General features: G+C 64.1%; 1 long non-coding RNA gene across 1 annotated transcript in view; it reads left to right on the forward strand.

The window, feature by feature from the left end:
- Positions 1-420: 420 nt before the first annotated feature.
- Positions 421-21,147, forward strand: part of LOC148504043 (uncharacterized) — a 60,764-nt gene continuing 40,037 nt past the window's right edge. The window contains exon 1 of the long non-coding RNA XR_015869925.1: positions 421-526. This is a non-coding gene — a long non-coding RNA (uncharacterized LOC148504043). The remainder of the gene's footprint in view (positions 527-21,147) is intronic.

A 21,147-nucleotide genomic window follows, 5' to 3' on the forward strand; every position in this document is an offset into this window, starting at 1 on the left:
GGGCTCACTCATCACATACACTGTCCAGACCCACGTCTGTCATTATGGGATTGGTGTGTGTGGCACAGCTGTGGGCAGGGCCGCCATCAGGGGGGGGGGGGGGCTGCGGGGACTCCAGTCCCGGGCCCGCAGAGAGAGGGGGCCCGGGGAGCGGAAGGGTGACGTTGTGGAATGCAGTGATGGGCGGTACCGCACATCACTGCTGGAAGGCATCGGGGGCAGCCAAAGGAGAAAAGTCACTGGCTGGTATTTAATACATGGAGCCGTCCGCAAGCCAATCACAGCAGCTCGCGGAACGGCAGCCAGCCAATCAGCCGCTGCTGCCAGCCAATCAGCCGCTGCTGATTGGCTGGCTGCCGTTCCGCGAGCTGTGATTGGCTTGCGACCGGCTCCATGTATTAACTGCCACCGAGACTCTCCTCCTCCTCTCTGGCAGCTGCCGGTGCATCCACCAGTGACAGGCGGTACCGCACATCACTCTGCGCTGAGGGGGCTCCCAGAGTCACGGAGATGGCCGAGTGTCCAGGTAAGTTTGGGCTCTGTTGTAGGGAGGGAGTGCCTAATTTATGTATTATATACAGTGTGTGTGTGTGTATATATATAATATAATCATACACCTACATGTGGGTAAGTGCTGTTATATTACTTGCTGTGCTGACACTTACATTTGCATGCTCTTAATTTAATATAGCTAAGCACCAGAGGCTTTTGTTTGTTGTATGTATGTTATGTATATGTGTATGTATATGTGTATATATATATATATATATATATATATATATATATATCTATATATATATATATACACACACAAAACATCTTGTGCTTAGATATGTTAAATTAAAAACATGCAAATAAAAATGTCAGCACAGCAAGTAACATAACAGCACTTGCAGAGGGCGGTGTGCGGTGTACAGAGGGAGATGTACAGAGGGCGGTGTGCAGAGGGTGGTGTGCAGAGGGTGGTGTGCAGAGGGCGGTGTGCAGTGGGCGGTGTGCAGATGGAGGTGTGCAGAGGGCGGTGTGCAGAGGGAGGCGTGCAGAGGGCGGTGTGCAGAGGGCGGTGTGCAGATGTAGGTGTGCAGAGGACGGTGTGCAGAGGGCGGTGTGCAGAGGGCGGTGTGCAGATGGAGTTGTGCGGTGTACAGATGGAGGTGTGCAGAGGACGGTGTGCAGAGGGCGTTGTGCAGAGGGCGGTGTGCAGATGGGCGGTGTGCTGAGGGCGGTGTGCAGATGGAGGTGTGCAGAGGGCTGTGTGCAGATGGAGGTTTGCGGAGGGCAGTGTGCAGATGGAGGTGTGCAGAGGGCGGTGTGCAGAGGGCGGTGTGCAGAGGGCGGTGTGCAGAGGGCGGTGTGCAGAGGGCGGCGTGCAGAGGGCGGCGTGCAGAGGGAGGCGTGCAGAGGGCGGCGTGCAGAGGGAGGCGTGCAGAGGGAGGCGTGCAGAGGGCGGTGTGCAGATGTAGGTGTGCAGAGGACGGTGTGCAGAGGGCGGTGTGCAGAGGCGGTGTGCAGATGGAGGTATGAAGATGGAGGTGTGCAGAGTGCGGTGTGCAGAGTGCGGTGTGCAGAGGGAGGTGTGCAGATGTAGGTGTGCAGAGGGCGGTGTGCAGAGGGCGGTGTGCAGAGGGCGGTGTGCAGAGGGAGGTGTACAGAGGGAGGTGTGCAGAGGGAGGTGTGCAGAGGGCGGTGTGCAGAGTGCGGTGTGCAGAGGCGGTGTGCAGATGGAGGTATGAAGATGGAGGTGTGCAGAGGGAGGTGTGCAGAGGGAGGTGTGCAGAGGGAGGTGTGCAGAGGGAGGTGTGCAGAGGGAGGTGTGCAGAGGGAGGTGTGCAGAGGGCGGTGTGCAGAGGGAGATGTGCAGAGGGCGATGTGCAGAGGGCGGTGTGCAGAGGGCTGTGTGCAGAGGGAGGTGTGCAGATGGACGCGTGCAGAGGGCGTACAGATGGCGGTGTGCAGAGGGCGGTGTGCAGAGGGCGGTGTGCAGAGGGAGGTGTGCAGATGGCGGTGTGCAGAGGGCGGTGTGCAGATGGAGGTGTGCGGTGTACAGATGGAGGTGTGCAGAGGGCGGAGGGCAGAGGGCGGTTTGCAGAAGGCGGTGTGCAGAGGGAGGTGTGCAGATGGAGGTGGGCGGTGTGCAGAGGGCGGTGTGCAGATGGAGGTGTGCAGTGGGCGGTGTGCAGAGGGCGGCGTGCAAAGGGCGGTCTGCAGATGGAGGTGTGCAGAGCGCGGTGTGCAGATGGAGGTGTGCAGATGGAGGTGTCCAGAGGGTGGTGTGCAGAGGGTGGTGTGCAGAGGGCGGTGTGCAGAGGGCGGTCTGCAGATGGAGGTGTGCAAAGGGCGGTCTGCAGATGGAGGTGTGCAAAGGGCGGTGTGCAGAGGGAGGTGTGCAGATGGCGTGGTACATGAGGTGTGCAAAATGAGGTGTGCAGAGGGAGGTGTGCAGATGGAGGTGTGCAGAGGGCGGTGTGCGCAGGGCGGTGAGCAGAGGGCGGTGTGCAGATGGAGGTGTGCGGTGTACAGATGGAGGTGTGCAGAGGGCGGTGTGCAGACGGTGGTGTGCAGATGGAGGTGTGCGGTGTACAGATGGAGGATTGCAGAGGGCGGTGTGCAGATGGGCGGTGTGCAGAGGGCGGTGTGCAGAGGGAGGTGTGCAGATGGGCGGTGTGCAGAGGGCGGTGTGCAGAGGGCGGTGTGCAGATGGCATGGTACAGAATGAGGTGTGCAGATGGAGGTGTGCAGAGGGCGGTGTGCAGAGGGCGGTGTGCAGAGGGAGGTGTGCAGGTGGAGGTGTGCAGGTGGAGGTGTGCAGTGGGCGGTGTGCAGAGGGCGGTGTGCAGATGGAGTTGTGCGGTGTACAGATGGAGGTGTGCAGAGGACGGTGTGCAGAGGGCGGTGTGCAGAGGGCGTTGTGCAGAGGGCGGTGTGCTGAGGGCGGTGTGCAGATGGAGGTGTGCAGAGGGCTGTGTGCAGATGGAGGTGTGCACAGGGCGGTGAGCAGAGGGCAGTGTGCAGAGGGCGGTGTGCAGATGGGCGGTGTGCTGAGGGCGGTGTGCAGATGGAGGTGTGCAGAGGGCGGTGTGCAGATGGAGGTTTGCGGTGTGCAGATGGAGGTGTGCAGAGAGCGGAGTGCAGAGGGCGGTGTGCAGAGGGCGGTGTGCAGGTGGAGGTGTGCAGAGGGCGTTGTGCAGATGGGCGTTGTGCAGATGGGCGGTGTGCAGAGGGAGGTGTGCAGAGGGCGGTGTGCAGAGGGCGGTGTGCAGAGGGAGGTGGGCGGTGTGCAGGAGGTGTGCAGTGGGCGGTGTGCAGAGGGCGGTGTGCAGAGGGAGGCGTGCAGAGGGCGGCGTGCAGACGGCGGCGTGCAGTGTACAGAGGGCGGTGTGCAGAGGGTGGTGTGCAGAAGGCGTTGTGCGGTGTGCAGAGGGCCGTGTGCAGGTGGAGGTGTGCAGGTGGAGGTGTGCAGGTGGAGGTGTGCAGAGGGCGGTGTGCAGATGGAGGTGTGCAGTGGGCGGTGTGCAGGAGGTGTGCAGAGGGCGGCGTGCAGATGGCGTGGTACAGAATGAGGTGTGCAGATGGAGGTGTGCAGAGGGAGGTGTGCAGGTGGAGGAGTGCAGAGGGCGGTGTACAGAGGGAGGTGTGCAGAGGGCGGTGTGCAGATGGCGTGGTACAGAATGAGGTGTGCAGATGGAGGTGTGCAGAGGGAGGTGTGCAGGTGGAGGTGTGCAGAGGGCGGTGTGCAGATGGAGGTGTGCAGAGGGCGGTGTGCAGATGGAGGTGTGCAGAGGGCGGTGTGCAGACGGCGGTGTGCAGAGGGCGGTGTGCAGACGGCGGTGTGCAGATGGAGGTGTGCTGTGTACAGATGGAGGTTTGCAGAGGGCGGTGTGCAGAGGGAGGTGTGCAGATGGGCGGTGTGCAGATGGGCGGTATGCAGAGGGCGGTGTGCAGATGGCGTGGTACAGAATGAGGTGTGCAGAGGGCGGTGTGCAGGTGGAGGTGTGCAGGTGGAGGTGTGCAGAGGGCGGTGTGCAAAGGGCGGTGTGCAGATGGAGGTGTGCAGAGGGCGGTGTGCAGAGGGCGGTGTGCAGAGGGCGTTGTGCAGATGGGCGGTGTGCAGATGGGCGGTGTGCAGGTGGAGGTGTGCAGAGGGCGGTGTGCAGAGGGCGGTGTGCAGATGGAGGTGTGCAGAGGGCGGTGTGCGCAGGGCGGTGAGCAGAGGGCGGTGTGCAGATGGAGGTGTGCGGTGTACAGATGGAGGTGTGCAGACGGTGGTGTGCAGATGGAGGTGTGCGGTGTACAGATGGAGGTTTGCAGAGGGCGATGTGCAGAGGGCGGTGTGCAGATGGGCGGTGTGCAGAGGGAGGTGTGCAGAGGGAGGTGTGCAGAGGGCGGTGTGCAGAGGGCGGTGTGCAGATGGCATGGTACAGAATGAGGTGTGCAGATGGAGGTGTGCAGAGGGCGGTGTGCAGGTGGAGGTGTGCAGAGGGCGGTGTGCAGAGGGCGGTGTGCAGATGGGCGGTGTGCTGAGGGCGGTGTGCAGATGGAGGTGTGCAGAGGGCTGTGTGCAGATGGAGGTTTGCGGAGGGCAGTGTGCAGATGGAGGTGTGCAGAGGGCGGTGTGCAGGTGGAGGTGTGCAGGTGGAGGTGTGCAGAGGGCGGTGTGCAGAGGGCGGTGTGCAGATGGAGTTGTGCGGTGTGCAGAGGGCGGTGTGCAGAGGGCGGTGTGCAGAGGGCGTTGTGCAGATGGGCGGTGTGCAGATGGGCGGTGTGCAGGTGGAGGTGTGCAGGTGGAGGTGTGCAGAGCGCGGTGTGCAGAGGGCGGTGTGCAGATGGAGGTGTGCAGAGGGCGGTGTGCGCAGGGCGGTGAGCAGATGGAGGTGTGCGGTGTACAGATGGAGGTGTGCAGAGGGCGGTGTGCAGACGGTGGTGTGCAGATGGAGGTGTGCGGTGTACAGATGGAGGTTTGCAGAGGGCGATGTGCAGAGGGCGGTGTGCAGAGGGCGGTGTGCAGAGGGAGGTGTGCAGATGGGCGGTGTGCAGAGGGCGGTGTGCAGAGGGCGGTGTGCAGATGGCATGGTACAGAATGAGGTGTGCAGATGGAGGTGTGCAGATGGAGGTGTGCAGAGGGCGGTGTGCAGGTGGAGGTGTGCAGAGGGCGGTGTGCAGAGGGCGGTGTGCAGAGGGCGGTGTGCAGATGGAGTTGTGCGGTGTACAGATGGAGGTGTGCAGAGGACGGTGTGCAGAGGGCGTTGTGCAGAGGGCGTTGTGCAGAGGGCGGTGTGCAGATGGGCGGTGTGCTGAGGGCGGTGTGCAGATGGAGGTGTGCAGAGGGCTGTGTGCAGATGGAGGTTTGCGGAGGGCAGTGTGCAGATGGAGGTGTGCAGAGGGCGGTGTGCAGAGGGCGGTGTGCAGAGGGCGGTGTGCAGAGGGCGGTGTGCAGATGGGCGGTGTGCTGAGGGCGGTGTGCAGATGGAGGTGTGCAGAGGGCGGTGTGCAGATGGAGGTTTGCGGTGTGCAGATGGAGGTGTGCAGAGGGTGGAGTGCAGAGGGCTGTGTGCAGAGGGCGGTGTGCATAGGGCGGTGTGCAGGTGGAGGTGTGTAGAGGGCGGTGTGCAGATGGGCGGTGTGCAGAGGGCGGTGTGCAGATGGAGGTGTGCAGAGGGAGGTGTGCAGAGGGCGGTGTGCAGAGGGCAGTGTGTAGAGGGAGGCTTGCAGAGGGAGGCGTACAGAGGGCGGCGTGCAGTGTACAGAGGGCGGTGTGCAGAGGGCGGTGTGCAGATGGAGTTGTGCGGTGTGCAGATGGGCAGTGTGCAGATGGGCGGTGTGCAGATGGGCGGTGTGCAGAGGGCGGTGTGCAGATGGCGTGTTACAGAATGAGGTGTGCAGAGGGCGGTGTGCAGAGGGAGGTGTGCAGAGGGAGGTGTGCAGAGGGCGGTGTGCAGATGGAGTTGTGCGGTGTGCAGAGGGCGGTGTGCAGAGGGCGGTGTGCAGAGGGCGGTGTGCAGAGGGCGTTGTGCAGATGGGCGGTGTTCTGAGGGCGGTGTGCAGAGGGAGGTGTGCAGGTGGAGGTGTGCAGAGCGCGGTGTGCAGAGGGCGGTGTGCAGAGGGCGGTGTGCAGATGGAGGTGTGCGGTGTACAGATGGAGGTGTGCAGAGGGCGTTGTGCAGATGGGCGGTGTGCAGATGGGCGGTGTGCAGAGGGAGGTGTGCAGGTGGAGGTGTGCAGAGCGCGGTGTGCAGAGGGCGGTGTGCAGATGGAGGTGTGCAGAGGGCGGTGTGCGCAGGGCGGTGAGCAGAGGGCGGTGTGCAGATGGAGGTGTGCGGTGTACAGATGGAGGTGTGCAGAGGGCGGTGTGCAGACGGCGGTGTGCAGATGGAGGTGTGCGGTGTACAGATGGAGGTTTGCAGAGGGCGATGTGCAGAGGGCGGTGTGCAGATGGGCGGTGTGCAGAGGGCGGTGTGCAGATGGGCGGTGTGCAGATGGGCGGTGTGCAGAGGGCGGTGTGCAGAGGGCGGTGTGCAGATGGCATGGTACAGAATGAGGTGTGCAGATGGAGGTGTGCAGAGGGCGGTGTACAGAGGGAGGTGTGCAGGTGGAGGTGTGCAGAGGGCGGTGTGCAGAGGGCGGTGTGCAGATGGAGTTGTGCGGTGTACAGATGGAGGTGTGCAGTGGGCGGTGTGCAGAGGGCGTTGTGCAGAGGGCGGTGTGCAGATGGGCGGTGTGCTGAGGGCGGTGTGCAGATGGAGGTGTGCAGAGGGCTGTGTGCAGATGGAGGTTTGCGGAGGGCAGTGTGCAGATGGAGGTGTGCAGAGGGCGGTGTGCAGATGGGCGGTGTGCTGAGGGCGGTGTGCAGATGGAGGTGTGCAGAGGGCGGTGTGCAGATGGAGGTTTGCGGTGTGCAGATGGAGGTGTGCAGAGGGCTGTGTGCAGAGGGCGGTGTGCAGAGGGCGGTGTGCATAGAGCGGTGTGCAGGTGGAGGTGTGCAGAGGGCGGTGTGCAGATGGGCGGTGTGTAGATGGGCGGTGTGCAGAGGGAGGTGTGCAGAGGGCGGTGTGCAGATGGAGGTGTGCAGAGGGAGGTGTGCAGAGGGCGGTGTGCAGAGGGAGGTGGGCGGTGTGCAGGAGGTGTGCAGTGGGCGGCGTGCAGAGGGCAGTGTGTAGAGGGAGGCTTGCAGAGGGAGGCGTGCAGAGGGCGGCGTGCAGTGTACAGAGGGCGGTGTGCAGATGGAGGTGTGCAGAGGGCGTTGTGCAGAGGGCGGTGTGCAGAGGGTGGTGTGCAGAAGGCGGTGTGCGGTGTGCAGAGGGCCGTGTGCAGGTGGAGGTGTGCAGAGGGCGGTGTGCAGATGGAGGTGTGCAGTGGGCGGTGTGCAGATGGAGGTGGGCGGTGTGCAGAGGGCGGTGTGCAGAGGGCGGCGTGCAGATGGCGTGGTACAGAATGAGGTGTGCAGAGGGAGGTGTGCAGGTGGAGGAGTGCAGAGGGAGGTGTGCAGAGGGCTGTGTGCAGAAGGAGGTTTGCGGAGGGCAGTGTGCAGATGGAGGTGTGCAGAGGGCGGTGTGCACAGGGCGGTGAGCAGAGGGCGGTGTGCAGATGGGCGGTGTGCTGAGGTTGGTGTGCAGATGGAGGTGTGCAGAGGGCGGTGTGCAGATGGAGGTGTGCAGAGGGTGGAGTGCAGAGGGCTGTGTGCAGAGGGCGGTGTGCAGAGGGCGGTGTGCAGAGGGCGGTGTGCAGATGGGCGGTGTGCAGATGGGCGGTGTGCAGAGGGCGGTGTGCAGAGGGCGGTGTGCAGAGGGCGGTGTGCAGATGGAGGTGTGCAGAGGGCGGTGTGCAGAGGGAGGTGGGCGGTGTGCAGGAGGTGTGCAGAGGGCAGTGTGTTGAGGGAGGCTTGCAGAGGGAGGCGTGCAGAGGGCGGCGTGCAGTGTACAGAGGGCGGTGTGCAGAGGGCGGTGTACAGAGGGCGGTGTGCAGATGGAGGTGTGCAGAGGGCGGTGTGCAGAGGGCAGTGTGCAGAGGGCGGTGTGCAGAGGGTGGTGTGCAGAAGGCGGTGTGCGGTGTGCAGAAGGCGGTGTGCGGTGTGCAGAGGGCCGTGTGCAGGTGGAGGTGTGCAGCTGGAGGTGTGCAGAGGGCAGTGTGCAGATGGCGGTGTGCAGGAGGTGTGCAGAGGGCGGTGTGCAGAGGGCGGCGTGCAGATGGCGTGGTACAGAATGAGGTGTGCAGATGGAGGTGTGCAGAGGGAGGTGTGCAGGTGGAGGAGTGCAGAGGGCGGTGTACAGAGGGAGGTGTGCAGAGGGAGGTGTGCAGAGGGCAGTGTGCAGATGGCGTGGTACAGAATGAGGTGTGCAGATGGATGTGTGCAGAGGGCGGTGTGCAGAGGGAGGTGTGCAGGTGGAGGTGTGTAGAGCGCGGTGTGCAGAGGGCGGTGAGCAGAGGGCGGTGTGCAGATGGAGGTGTGCAGAGGGCGGTGTGCAGACGGCGGTGTGCAGATGGAGGTGTGCGGTGTACAGATGGAGGTTTGCAGAGGGCGGTGTGCAGAGGGCGGTGTGCAGATAGGCAGTGTGCAGAGGGAGGTGTGCAGATGGGCGGTGTGCAGAGGGCTGTGTGCAGATGGCGTGGTACAGAATGAGGTGTGCAGAGGGCGGTGTGCAGGTGGAGGTGTGCAGGTGGAGGTGTGCAGAGGGCGGTGTGCAGAGGGAGGTGTGCAGGTGGCGGTGTGCAGAGGGCGGTGTGCAGATGGAGTTGTGCGGTGTACAGATGGAGGTGTGCACAGGGCGGTGTGCAGATGGAGGTGTGCTGAGGGCGGTGTGCAGATGGAGGTTTGCGGAGGGCAGTGTGCAGATGGCGGTGTGCACAGGGCGGTGTGCACAGGGCGGTGTGCACAGGGCGGTGAGCAGAGGGCGGTGTGCAGATGGGCGGTGTGCTGAGGGCGGTGTGCTGAGGGCGGTGTGCAGATGGAGGTGTGCAGAGGGCGGTGTGCAGATGGAGGTTTGCGGTGTGCACAGGGTGGAGTGCAGAGGGCGGTGTGCAGAGGGCGGTGTGCAGGTGGAGGTGTGCAGAGGGCGTTGTGCAGATGGGCGGTGTGCAGATGGGCGGTGTGCAGTGGGCGGTGTGCAGTGGGCGGTGTGCAGAGGGAGGCTTGCAGAGGGAGGCGTGCAGAGGGCGGCGTGCAGTGTACAGAGGGCGGTGTGCAGAGGGCGGTGTGCAGAGGGAGGTGTGCAGATGGAGGTGTGCAGAGGGCGGTGTGCAGAGGGCGGTGTGCAGAGGGAGGTGTGCAGAGGGTGGTGTGCAGAAGGCGGTATGCGGTGTGCAGAGGGCCGTGTGCAGGTGGAGGTGTGCAGAGGGCGGTGTGCAGATGGAGGTGTGCAGTGGGCGGTGTGCAGGAGGTGTGCAGAGGGCGGTGTGCAGATGGGCGGTGTGCTGAGGGCGGTGTGCAGATGGAGGTGTGCAGAGGGCTGTGTGCAGATGGAGGTTTGCGGAGGGCAGTGTGCAGATGGAGGTGTGCAGAGGGCGGTGTGCACAGGGCGGTGAGCAGAGGGCGGTGTGCAGAGGGCGGTGTGCAGATGGGCGGTGTGCAGATAGAGGTGTGCAGATGGAGGTTTGCGGTGTGCAGATGGAGGTGTGCAGAGGGTGGAGTGCAGAGGGCGGTGTGCAGAGGGCGGTGTGCAGGTGGAGGTGTGCAGAGGGCGGTGTGCAGATGGGCGGTGTGCAGATGGGCGGTGTGCAGAGGGAGGTGTGCAGAGGGAGGTGTGCAGAGGGAGGTGTGCAGAGGGCGGTGTGCAGAGGGAGGTGGGCGGTGTGCAGGAGGTGTGCAGTGGGCGGTGTGCAGAGGGCAGTGTGTAGAGGGAGGCTTGCAGAGGGAGGCGTGCAGAGGGCGGCGTGCAGTGTACAGAGGGCGGTGTACAGAGGGCGGTGTGCAGATGGAGGTGTGCAGTGGGCGGTGTGCAGAGGGCAGTGTGTAGAGGGAGGCTTGCAGAGGGAGGCGTGCAGATGGAGGTGTGCGGTGTACAGATGGAGGTTTGCAGAGGGCAGTGTGCAGATGGGCAGTGTGCAGATGGGCGGTGTGCAGAGGGCGGTGTGCAGATGGCGTGGTACAGAATGAGGTGTGCAGAGGGCGGTGTGCAGAGGGCGGTGTGCAGAGGGAGGTGTGCAGAGGGCGGTGTGCAGAGGGCGGTGTGCAGAGGGCGGTGTGCAGATGGAGTTGTGCGGTGTGCAGAGGGCGGTGTGCAGAGGGCGGTGTGCAGATGGGCGGTGTGCTGAGGGAGGGGTGGAGGTGTGCAGAGCGCGGTGTGCAGAGGGTGGTGAGCAGAGGACGGTGTGCAGATGGAGGTGTGCGGTGTACAGATGGAGGTGTGCAGAGGGCGGTGTGCAGAGGGAGGTGTGCAGATGGGCGGTGTGCAGAGGGTGGTGTGCAGATGGCATGGTACAGAATGAGGTGTGCAGATGGAGGTGTGCAGAGGGTGGTGTGCAGAGGGCAGTGTGCAGAGGGCGGTGTGCAGAGGGAGGTGTGCAGGTGGAGGTGTGCAGAGGGCGGTGTGCAGAGGGCGGTGTGCAGATGGAGTTGTGCGGTGTACAGATGGAGGTGTGCAGAGGGCGGTGTGCAGAGGGCGTTGTGCAGAGGGCGGTGTGCAGAGGGCGGTGTGCAGATGGGCGGTGTGCAGATGGAGGTGTGCAGAGGGCGGTGTGCAGATGGAGGTTTGCGGAGGGCAGTGTGCAGATGGAGGTGTGCAGAGGGCGGTGTGCACAGGGCGGTGAGCAGAGGGCAGTGTGCAGATGGGCGGTGTGCAGATGGGCGGTGTGCTGAGGGCGGTGTGCAGATGGAGGTGTGCAGAGGGCGGTGTGCAGATGGAGGTTTGCGGTGTGCAGATGGAGGTGTGCAGAGAGTGGAGTGCAGAGGGCGGTGTGCAGGTGGAGGTGTGCAGAGGGCGGTGTGCAGATGGGCGGTGTGCAGAGGGAGGTGTGCAGAGGGCGGTGTGCAGATGGAGGTGTGCAGAGGGTGGTGTGCAGAAGGCGGTGTGCGGTGTGCAGAGGGCCGTGTGCAGGTGGAGGTGTGCAGGTGGAGGTGTGCAGGTGGAGGTGTGCAGAGGGCGGTGTGCAGATGGAGGTGTGCAGTGGGCGGTGTGCAGGAGGTGTGCAGAGGGCGGCGTGCAGATGGCGTGGTACAGAATGAGGTGTGCAGAGGGCGGTGTGCAGAGGGCGGTGTGCAGAGGGCGGTGTGCAGAGGGCGGTGTGCAGAGGGCGTGGTACAGAATGAGGTGTGCAGATGGAGGTGTGCAGAGGGCGGTGTGCAGAGGGAGGTGTGCAGGTGGAGGTGTGTAGAGGGCGGTGTGCAGAGGGTGGTGTGCAGATGGAGGTGTGCAGAGGGCGGTGTGCAGATGGAGGTGTGCAGAGGGCGGTGTGCAGACGGCGGTGTGCAGATGGAGGTGTGCGGTGTACAGATGGAGGTTTGCAGAGGGCGGTGTGCAGAGGGCGGTGTGCAGTCGGCGTGGTACAGAATGAGGTGTGCAGATGGAGGTGTGCAGAGGGCGGTGTGCAGGTGGAGGTGTGCAGGTGGAGGTGTGCAGAGGGCGGTGTGCAGATGGAGGTGTGCAGAGGGCGGTGTGCAGATGGAGGTGTGCAGAGGGCGGTGTGCAGATGGAGGTGTGCGGTGTACAGATGGAGGTTTGCAGAGGGCGGTGTGTAGAGGGAGGTGTGCAGATGGGCGGTGTGCAGATGGGCGGTGTGCAGATGGGAGGTGTGCAGATGGGCGGTGTGCAGAGGGCGGTGTGCAGATGGAGTTGTGCGGTGTGCAGAGGGCGGTGTGCAGAGGGCGTTGTGCAGAGGGCGTTGTGCAGAGGGCGTGCAGATGGGCGGTGTGCAGATGGGCGGTGTGCTGAGGGCGGTGTGCAGAGGGAGGTGTGCAGGTGGAGGTGTGCAGAGCGCGTTGTGCAGAGGGCGGTGTGCAGAGGGAGGTGTGCAGAGGGAGGTGTGCAGAGGGAGGTGTGCAGAGGGCGGTGTGCGCAGGGCGGTGAGCAGAGGGCGGTGTGCAGATGGAGGTGTGCGGTGTACAGATGGAGGTGTGCAGAGGGCGGTGTGCAGATGGAGGTGTGCGGTGTACAGATGGAGGTTTGCAGAGGGCGATGTGCAGAGGGCGGTGTGCAGATGGGCGGTGTGCGCAGGGCGGTGAGCAGAGGGCGGGGTACAGAATGAGGTGTGCAGATGGAGGTGTGCAGAGGGCGGTGTGCAGAGGGAGGTGTGCAGGTGGAGGTGTGCAGAGGGCGGTGTGCAGATGGAGGTGTGCAGAGGGCGGTGTGCAGATGGAGGTGTGCGGTGTGCAGGTGGAGGTGTGCAGAGGGCGGTGTGCAGAGGGCGGTGTGCAGAGGGAGGTGTGCAGATGGGCGGTGTGCAGATGGGCGGTGTGCAGATGGGAGGTGTGCAGATGGGCGGTGTGCAGAGGGCGGTGTGCAGATGGAGTTGTGCGGTGTGCAGAGGGCGTTGTGCAGATGGGCGGTGTGCAGATGGGCGGTGTGCTGAGGGCGGTGTGCAGAGGGAGGTGTGCAGGTGGAGGTGTGCAGAGCGCGTTGTGCAGAGGGCGGTGTGCAGAGGGAGGTGTGCAGATGGAGGTGTGCAGAGGGCGGTGTGCGCAGGGCGGTGAGCAGAGGGCGGTGTGCAGATGGAGGTGTGCGGTGTACAGATGGAGGTGTGCAGAGGGCGGTGTGCAGATGGAGGTGTGCGGTGTACAGATGGAGGTTTGCAGAGGGCGATGTGCAGAGGGCGGTGTGCAGATGGGCGGTGTGCAGAGGGCGGTGTGCAGAGGGAGGTGTGCAGATGGGCGGTGTGCAGAGGGCGGTGTGCAGAGGGCGGTGTGCAGATGGCATGGTACAGAATGAGGTGTGCAGATGGAGGTGTGCAGAGGGCGGTGTGCAGATGGAGTTGTGCTGTGTACAGATGGAGGTGTGCAGAGGACGGTGTGCAGAGGGCCGTGTGCAGAGGGCGTTGTGCAGAGGGCGGTGTGCAGATGGGCGGTGTGCTGAGGGCGGTGTGCAGATGGAGGTGTGCAGAGGGCTGTGTGCAGATGGAGGTTTGCGGAGGGCAGTGTGCAGATGGAGGTGTGCAGAGGGCGGTGTGCACAGGGCGGTGTGCAGAGGGCGGTGTGCAGAGGGCGGTGTGCAGATGGGCGGTGTGCTGAGGGCGGTGTGCAGATGGAGGTGTGCAGAGGGCGGTGTGCAGATGGAGGTTTGCGGTGTGCAGATGGAGGTGTGCAGAGGGAGGTGTGCAGGTGGGCGGTGTGCAGATGGGAGGTGTGCAGATGGGCGGTGTGCAGAGGGTGGTGTGCAGATGGAGTTGTGCGGTGTGCAGAGGGCGGTGTGCAGAGGGCGTTGTGCAGAGGGCGTTGTGCAGAGGGCGTGCAGATGGGCGGTGTGCAGATGGGCGGTGTGCTGAGGGCGGTGTGCATGTGCAGGTGGAGGTGTGCAGAGCGCGTTGTGCAGAGGGCGGTGTGCAGAGGGAGGTGTGCAGAGGGAGGTGTGCAGAGGGCGGTGTGCGCAGGGCGGTGAGCAGAGGGCGGTGTGCAGATGGAGGTGTGCGGTGTACAGATGGAGGTGTGCAGAGGGCGGTGTGCAGATGGAGGTGTGCGGTGTACAGATGGAGGTTTGCAGAGGGCGATGTGCAGAGGGCGGTGTGCAGATGGGCGGTGTGCGCAGGGCGGTGAGCAGAGGGCGGGGTACAGAATGAGGTGTGCAGATGGAGGTGTGCAGAGGGCGGTGTGCAGAGGGAGGTGTGCAGGTGGAGGTGTGCAGAGGGCGGTGTGCAGATGGAGGTGTGCAGAGGGCGGTGTGCAGATGGAGGTGTGCGGTGTGCAGGTGGAGGTGTGCAGAGGGCGGTGTGCAGAGGGCGGTGTGCAGAGGGCGGTGTGCAGATGGGCGGTGTGCAGATGGGCGGTGTGCAGATGGGCGGTGTGCAGATGGGAGGTGTGCAGATGGGCGGTGTGCAGAGGGCGGTGTGCAGATGGAGTTGTGCGGTGTGCAGAGGGCGGTGTGCAGAGGGCGGTGTGCAGAGGGCGTTGTGCAGAGGGCGTTGTGCAGATGGGCGGTGTGCAGATGGGCGGTGTGCTGAGGGCGGTGTGCAGAGGGAGGTGTGCAGGTGGAGGTGTGCAGAGCGCGTTGTGCAGAGGGCGGTGTGCAGAGGGAGGTGTGCAGATGGAGGTGTGCAGAGGGCGGTATGCGCAGGGCGGTGAGCAGAGGGCGGTGTGCAGATGGAGGTGTGCGGTGTACAGATGGAGGTGTGCAGAGGGCGGTGTGCAGATGGAGGTGTGCGGTGTACAGATGGAGGTTTGCAGAGGGCGATGTGCAGAGGGCGGTGTGCAGATGGGCGGTGTGCAGAGGGCGGTGTGCAGAGGGAGGTGTGCAGATGGGCGGTGTGCAGAGGGCGGTGTGCAGAGGGCGGTGTGCAGATGGCATGGTACAGAATGAGGTGTGCAGATGGAGGTGTGCAGAGGGCGGTGTGCAGATGGAGTTGTGCTGTGTACAGATGGAGGTGTGCAGAGGACGGTGTGCAGAGGGCCGTGTGCAGAGGGCGTTGTGCAGAGGGCGGTGTGCAGATGGGCGGTGTGCTGAGGGCGGTGTGCAGATGGAGGTGTGCAGAGGGCTGTGTGCAGATGGAGGTTTGCGGAGGGCAGTGTGCAGATGGAGGTGTGCAGAGGGCGGTGTGCACAGGGCGGTGAGCAGAGGGCGGTGTGCAGATGGGCGGTGTGCTGAGGGCGGTGTGCAGATGGAGGTGTGCAGAGGGCGGTGTGCAGATGGAGGTTTGCGGTGTGCAGATGGAGGTGTGCAGAGGGTGGAGTGCAGAGGGCTGTGTGCAGAGGGCGGTGTGCAGATGGGCGGTGTGCAGATGGGCGGTGTGCAGAGGGCGGTGTGCAGATGGAGGTGTGCAGAGGGAGGTGTGCAGAGGGCGGTGTGCAGAGGGAGGTGGGCGGTGTGCAGGAGGTGTGCAGTGGGCGGTGTGCAGAGGGCAGTGTGTAGAGGGAGGCTTGCAGAGGGAGGCGTGCAGAGGGCGGCGTGCAGTGTACAGAGGGCGGTGTGCAGAGGGCGGTGTACAGAGGGCGGTGTGCAGATGGAGGTGTGCAGAGTGCGGTGTGCAGAGGGCAGTGTGCAGAGGGCGGTGTGCAGAAGGCGGTGTGCGGTGTGCAGGGGGCCGTGTGCAGGTGGAGGTGTGCAGGTGGAGGTGTGCAGAGGGCGGTGTGCAGTGGGCGGTGTGCAGGAGGTGTGCAGAGGGCGGTGTGCAGAGGGCGGCGTGCAGATGGCGTGGTACAGAATGAGGTGTGCAGAGGGAGGTGTGCAGGTGGAGGAGTGCAAAGGGCGGTGTACAGAGGGCTGTGTGCAGATGGAGGTTTGCGGAGGGCAGTGTGCAGATGGAGGTGTGCAGAGGGCGGTGTGCACAGGGCGGTGAGCAGAGGGCGGTGTGCAGAGGGCGGTGTGCAGATGGGCGGTGTGCTGAGGTTGGTGTGCAGATGGAGGTGTGCAGAGGGCGGTGTGCAGATGGAGGTTTGCGGTGTGCAGATGGAGGTGTGCAGAGGGTGGAGTGCAGAGGGCTGTGTGCAGAGGTCGGTGTGCAGGTGGAGGTGTGCAGATGGGCGGTGTGCAGAGGGAGGTGTGCAGAGGGCGGTGTGCAGATGGAGGTGTGCAGAGGGCGGTGTGCAGAGGGAGGTTGGCGGTGTGCAGTGGGCGGTGTGCAGAGGGCAGTGTGTAGAGGGAGGCTTGCAGAGGGAGGCGTGCAGTGTACAGAGGGCGGTGTGCAGAGGGCGGTGTGCAGAGGGCGGTGTGCAGATGGAGGTGTGCAGAGGGCAGTGTGCAGAGGGCGGTGTGCAGAGGGTGTTGTGCAGAAGGCGGTGTGCGGTGTGCAGAGGGCCGTGTGCAGGTGGAGGTGTGCAGGTGGAGGTGTGCAGAGGGCGGTGTGCAGATGGCGGTGTGCAGGAGGTGTGCAGAGGGCGGTGTGCAGAGGGCGGCGTGCAGATGGCGTGGTACAGAATGATGTGTGCAGATGGAGGTGTGCAGAGGGAGGTGTGCAGGTGGAGGAGGGCGGTGTACAGAGGGAGGTGTGCTGAGGGAGGTGTGCAGAGGGCGGTGTGCAGATGGCGTGGTACAGATTGAGGTGTGCAGATGGATGTGTGCAGAGGGCGGTGTGCAGAGGGAGGTGTGCAGGTGGAGGTGTGTAGAGCGCGGTGTGCAGAGGGCGGTGTGCAGAGGGCGGTGAGCAGAGGGCGGTGTGCAGATGGAGGTGTGCAGACGGCGGTGTGCAGATGGAGGTGTGCGGTGTACAGATGGAGGTTTGCAGAGGGCGGTGTGCAGATGGGCAGTGTGCTGAGGGCGGTGTGCAGAGGGAGGGGTGGAGGTGTGCAGAGCGCGGTGTGCAGATGGAGGTGTGCGGTGTACAGATGGAGGTGTGCAGAGGGCGGTGTGCAGACGGCGGTGTGCAGAGGGCGGTGTGCAGAGGGAGGTGTGCAGATGGGCGGTGTGCAGAGGGCGGTGTGCAGATGGCATGGTACAGAATGAGGTGTGCAGATGGAGGTGTGCAGAGGGTGGTGTGCAGAGGGCGGTGTGCAGAGGGCGGTGTGCAGAGGGAGGTGTGCAGGTGGAGGTGTGCAGAGGGCGGTGTGCAGAGGGCGGTGTGCAGATGGAGTTGTGCGGTGTACAGATGGAGGTGTGCAGAGGGCGGTGTGCAGAGGGCGTTGTGCAGAGGGCGGTGTGCAGAGGGCGGTGTGCAGATGGAGGTTTGCGGAGGGCAGTGTGCAGATGGAGGTGTGCAGAGGGCGGTGTGCACAGGGCGGTGAGCAGAGGGCAGTGTGCAGAGGGCGGTGTGCAGAGGGCGGTGTGCAGATGGGCGATGTGCTGAGGGCGGTGTGCAGATGGAGGTGTGCAGAGGGCGGTGTGCAGATGGAGGTTTGCGGTGTGCAGATGGAGGTGTGCAGAGAGTGGAGTGCAGAGGGCGGTGTGCAGAGGGCGGTGTGCAGGTGGAGGTGTGCAGAGGGCGGTGTGCAGATGGGCGGTGTGCTGAGGGAGGTGTGCAGAGGGCGGTGTGCATATGGAGGTGTGCAGAGGGTGGTGTGCAGAAGGCGGTGTGCGGTGTGCAGAGGGCCGTGTGCAGATGGAGGTGTGCAGAGGGCGGTGTGCAGATGGAGGTGTGCAGTGGGCGGTGTGCAGGAGGTGTGCAGAGGGTGGCGTGCAGATGGCGTGGTACAGAATGAGGTGTGCAGGTGGAGGAGTGCAGAGGGCGGTGTGCAGAGGGAGGTGTGCAGAGGGCGGTGTGCAGACGGCGTGGTACAGAATGAGGTGTGCAGATGGAGGTGTGCAGAGGGCGGTGTGCAGAGGGAGGTGTGCAGGTGGAGGTGTGTAGAGCGCGGTGTGCAGAGGGCGGTGTGCAGATGGAGGTGTGCAGAGGGCGGTGTGCAGATGGAGGTGTGCAGAGGGCGGTGTGCAGACGGCGGTGTGCAGATGGAGGTGTGCGGTGTACAGATGGAGGTTTGCAGAGGGCGGTGTGCAGAGGGCGGTGTGCAGACGGCGTGGTACAGAATGAGGTGTGCAGAGGGAGGTGTGCAGGTGGAGGTGTGTAGAGCGCGGTGTGCAGAGGGCGGTGTGCAGATGGAGGTGTGCAGAGGGCGGTGTGCAGATGGAGGTGTGCAGACGGCGGTGTGCAGATGGAGGTGTGCGGTGTACAGATGGAGGTTTGTAGAGGGCGGTGTGCAGAGGGAGGTGTGCAGATGGGCGGTGTGCAGATGGGCGGTGTGCAGATGGGCGGTGTGCAGAGGGCGGTGTGCAGATGGCGTGGTACAGAATGAGGTGTGCAGAGGGCGGTGTGCAGGTGGCGGTGTGCAGAGGGCGGTGTGCAGAGGGCGGTGTGCAGATGGGCGGTGTGCAGATGGGCGGTGTGCTGAGGGCGGTGTGCAGAGGGAGGTGTGCAGGTGGAGGTGTGCAGAGCGCGGTGTGCAGAGGGCGGTGTGCAGATGGAGGTGTGCAGAGGGCGGTGTGCGCAGGGCGGTGAGCAGAGGGCGGTGTGCAGATGGAGGTGTGCGGTGTACAGATGGAGGTGTGCAGAGGGCGGTGTGCAGATGGAGGTGTGCGGTGTACAGATGGAGGTTTGCAGAGGGCGATGTGCAGAGGGCGGTGTGCAGATGGGCGGTGTGCAGACGGCGGTGTGCAGAGGGAGGTGTGCAGATGGGCGGTGTGCAGATGGCATGGTACAGAATGAGGTGTGCAGAGGGCGGTGTGCAGAGGGAGGTGTGCAGGTGGAGGTGTGCAGGTGGAGGTGTGCAGAGGGCGGTGTGCAGAGGGAGTTGTGCGGTGAACAGATGGAGGTGTGCAGAGGACGGTGTGCAGAGGGCGGTGTGCAGATGGGCGGTGTGCAGATGGGCGGTGTGCAGATGGGCGGTGTGCTGAGGGCGGTGTGCAGATGGAGGTGTGCAGAGGGCTGTGTGCAGATGGAGGTTTGCGGAGGGCAGTGTGCAGATGGAGGTGTGCAGAGGGCGGTGTGCACAGGGCGGTGAGCAGAGGGCAGTGTGCAGATGGGCGGTGTGCTGAGGGCGGTGTGCAGATGGAGGTGTGCAGAGGGCGGTGTGCAGATGGAGGTTTGCGGTGTGCAGATGGAGGTTTGCATAGGGCGGTGTGCAGGTGGAGGTGTGCAGAGGGCGGTGTGCAGATGGGCGGTGTGCAGAGGGAGGTGTGCAGAGGGCGGTGTGCAGATGGAGGTGTGCAGAGGGAGGTGTGCAGAGGGAGGTGGGCGGTGTGCAGTGGGCGGTGTGCAGTGGGTGGTGTGCAGAGGGCAGTTTGCAGAGGGAGGTGTGCAGAGGGCGGCGTGCAGACGGCGGCGTGCAGTGTACAGAGGGCGGTGTGCAGAGGGCGGTGTGCAGAGGGCGGTGTGCAGAGGGCCGTGTGCAGGTGGAGGTGTGCAGGTGGAGGTGTGCAGAGGGCGGTGTGCAGATGGAGGTGTGCAGAGGGCGGCGTGCAGATGGCGTGGTACAGAATGAGGTGTGCAGATGGAGGTGTGCAGAGGGAGGTGTGCAGGTGGAGGAGTGCAGAGGGCGGTGTACAGAGGGAGGTGTGCAGAGGGAGGTGTGCAGAGGGCTGTGTGCAGATGGCGTGGTACAGAATGAGGTGTGCAGAGGGAGGTGTGTAGAGCGCGGTGTGCAGAGGGCGGTGTGCAGATGGAGGTGTGCAGAGGGCGGTGTGCAGATGGAGGTGTGCAGAGGGCGGTGTGCAGATGGAGGTGTGCGGTGTACAGATGGAGGTTTGCAGAGGGCGGTGTGCAGAGGGCGGTGTGCAGATGGGCGGTGTGCAGAGGGCGGTGTGCAGATGGCGTGGTACAGAATGAGGTGTGCAGAGGGCGGTGTGCAGATCGAGGTGTGCAGGTGGAGGTGTGCAGAGGGCGGTGTGCAGATGGAGTTGTGCGGTGTGCAGAGGGCAGTGTGCAGAGGGCGTTGTGCAGATGGGCGGTGTGCAGATGGGCGGTGTGCTGAGGGCGGTGTGCAGATGGAGTTGTGCAGAGGGCGGTGTGCAGATGGAGGTGTGCGGTGTGCAGAGGGCGGTGTGCAGAGGGCGGTGTGCAGATGGAGTTGTGCGGTGTGCAGAGGGCGGTGTGCAGAGGGCGGTGTGCAGATGGGCGGTGTGCTGAGGGCGGTGTGCAGAGGGAGGTGTGCAGGTGGAGGTGTGCAGAGCGCGGTGTGCAGAGGGCGGTGTGCAGAGGGCGGTGTGCAGATCGAGGTGTGCAGGTGGAGGTGTGCAGAGGGCGGTGTGCAGATGGAGTTGTGCGGTGTGCAGAGGGCAGTGTGCAGAGGGCGTTGTGCAGATGGGCGGTGTGCAGATGGGCGGTGTGCTGAGGGCGGTGTGCAGATGGAGTTGTGCAGAGGGCGGTGTGCAGATGGAGGTGTGCGGTGTGCAGAGGGCGGTGTGCAGATGGAGTTGTGCGGTGTGCAGAGGGCGGTGTGCAGAGGGCGGTGTGCAGATGGGCGGTGTGCTGAGGGCGGTGTGCAGAGGGAGGTGTGCAGGTGGAGGTGTGCAGAGCGCGGTGTGCAGAGGGCGGTGTGCAGAGGGCGGTGTGCAGATGGAGGTGTGCAGATGGCGGTGTGCGCAGGGCGGTGAGCAGAGGGCGGTGTGCAGATGGAGGTGTGCGGTGTACAGATGGAGGTGTGCAGAGGGCGGTGTGCAGACGGCGGTGTGCAGTGTACAGATGGAGGTTTGCAGAGGGCGATGTGCAGAGGGCTGTGTGCAGATGGGCGGTTTGCAGAGGGAGGTGTGCAGATGGGCGGTGTGCAGAGGGCGGTGTGCAGAGGGCGGTGTGCAGATGGCATGGTACAGAATGAGGTGTGCAGAGGGCGGTGTGCAGAGGGCGGTGTGCAGAGGGCGGTGTGCAGAGGGAGGTGTGCAGAGGGCGGTGTGCAGATGGAGTTGTGCGGTGTACAGATGGAGGTGTGCAGAGGACGGTGTGCAGATGGGCGGTGTGCTGAGGGAGGGGTGGAGGTGTGCAGAGCGCGGTGTGCAGAGGGTGGTGAGCAGAGGACGGTGTGCAGATGGAGGTGTGCGGTGTACAGATGGAGGTGTGCAGAGGGCGGTGTGCAGAGGGAGGTGTGCAGATGGGCGGTGTGCAGATGGCATGGTACAGAATGAGGTGTGCAGATGGAGGTGTGCAGAGGGTGGTGTGCAGAGGGCGGTGTGCAGAGGGCGGTGTGCAGAGGGAGGTGTGCAGGTGGAGGTGTGCAGAGGGCGGTGTGCAGAGGGCGGTGTGCAGATGGAGTTGTGCGGTGTACAGATGGAGGTGTGCAGAGGGCGGTGTGCAGAGGGCGTTGTGCAGAGGGCGGTGTGCAGAGGGCGGTGTGCAGATGGGCGGTGTGCAGATGGAGGTGTGCAGAGGGCGGTGTGCAGATGGAGGTTTGCGGAGGGCAGTGTGCAGATGGAGGTGTGCAGAGGGCGGTGTGCACAGGGCGGTGAGCAGAGGGCAGTGTGCAGATGGGCGGTGTGCAGATGGGCGGTGTGCTGAGGGCGGTGTGCAGATGGAGGTGTGCAGAGGGCGGTGTGCAGATGGAGGTTTGCGGTGTGCAGATGGAGGTGTGCAGAGAGTGGAGTGCAGAGGGCGGTGTGCAGAGGGCGGTGTGCAGGTGGAGGTGTGCAGAGGGCGGTGTGCAGATGGGCGGTGTGC

Source organism: Taudactylus pleione, unplaced genomic scaffold (genome assembly GCF_031769625.1).
Source record: "Taudactylus pleione unplaced genomic scaffold, aTauple2 ptg000470l, whole genome shotgun sequence".
Classification (NCBI taxonomy): domain Eukaryota; kingdom Metazoa; phylum Chordata; class Amphibia; order Anura; family Myobatrachidae; genus Taudactylus; species Taudactylus pleione.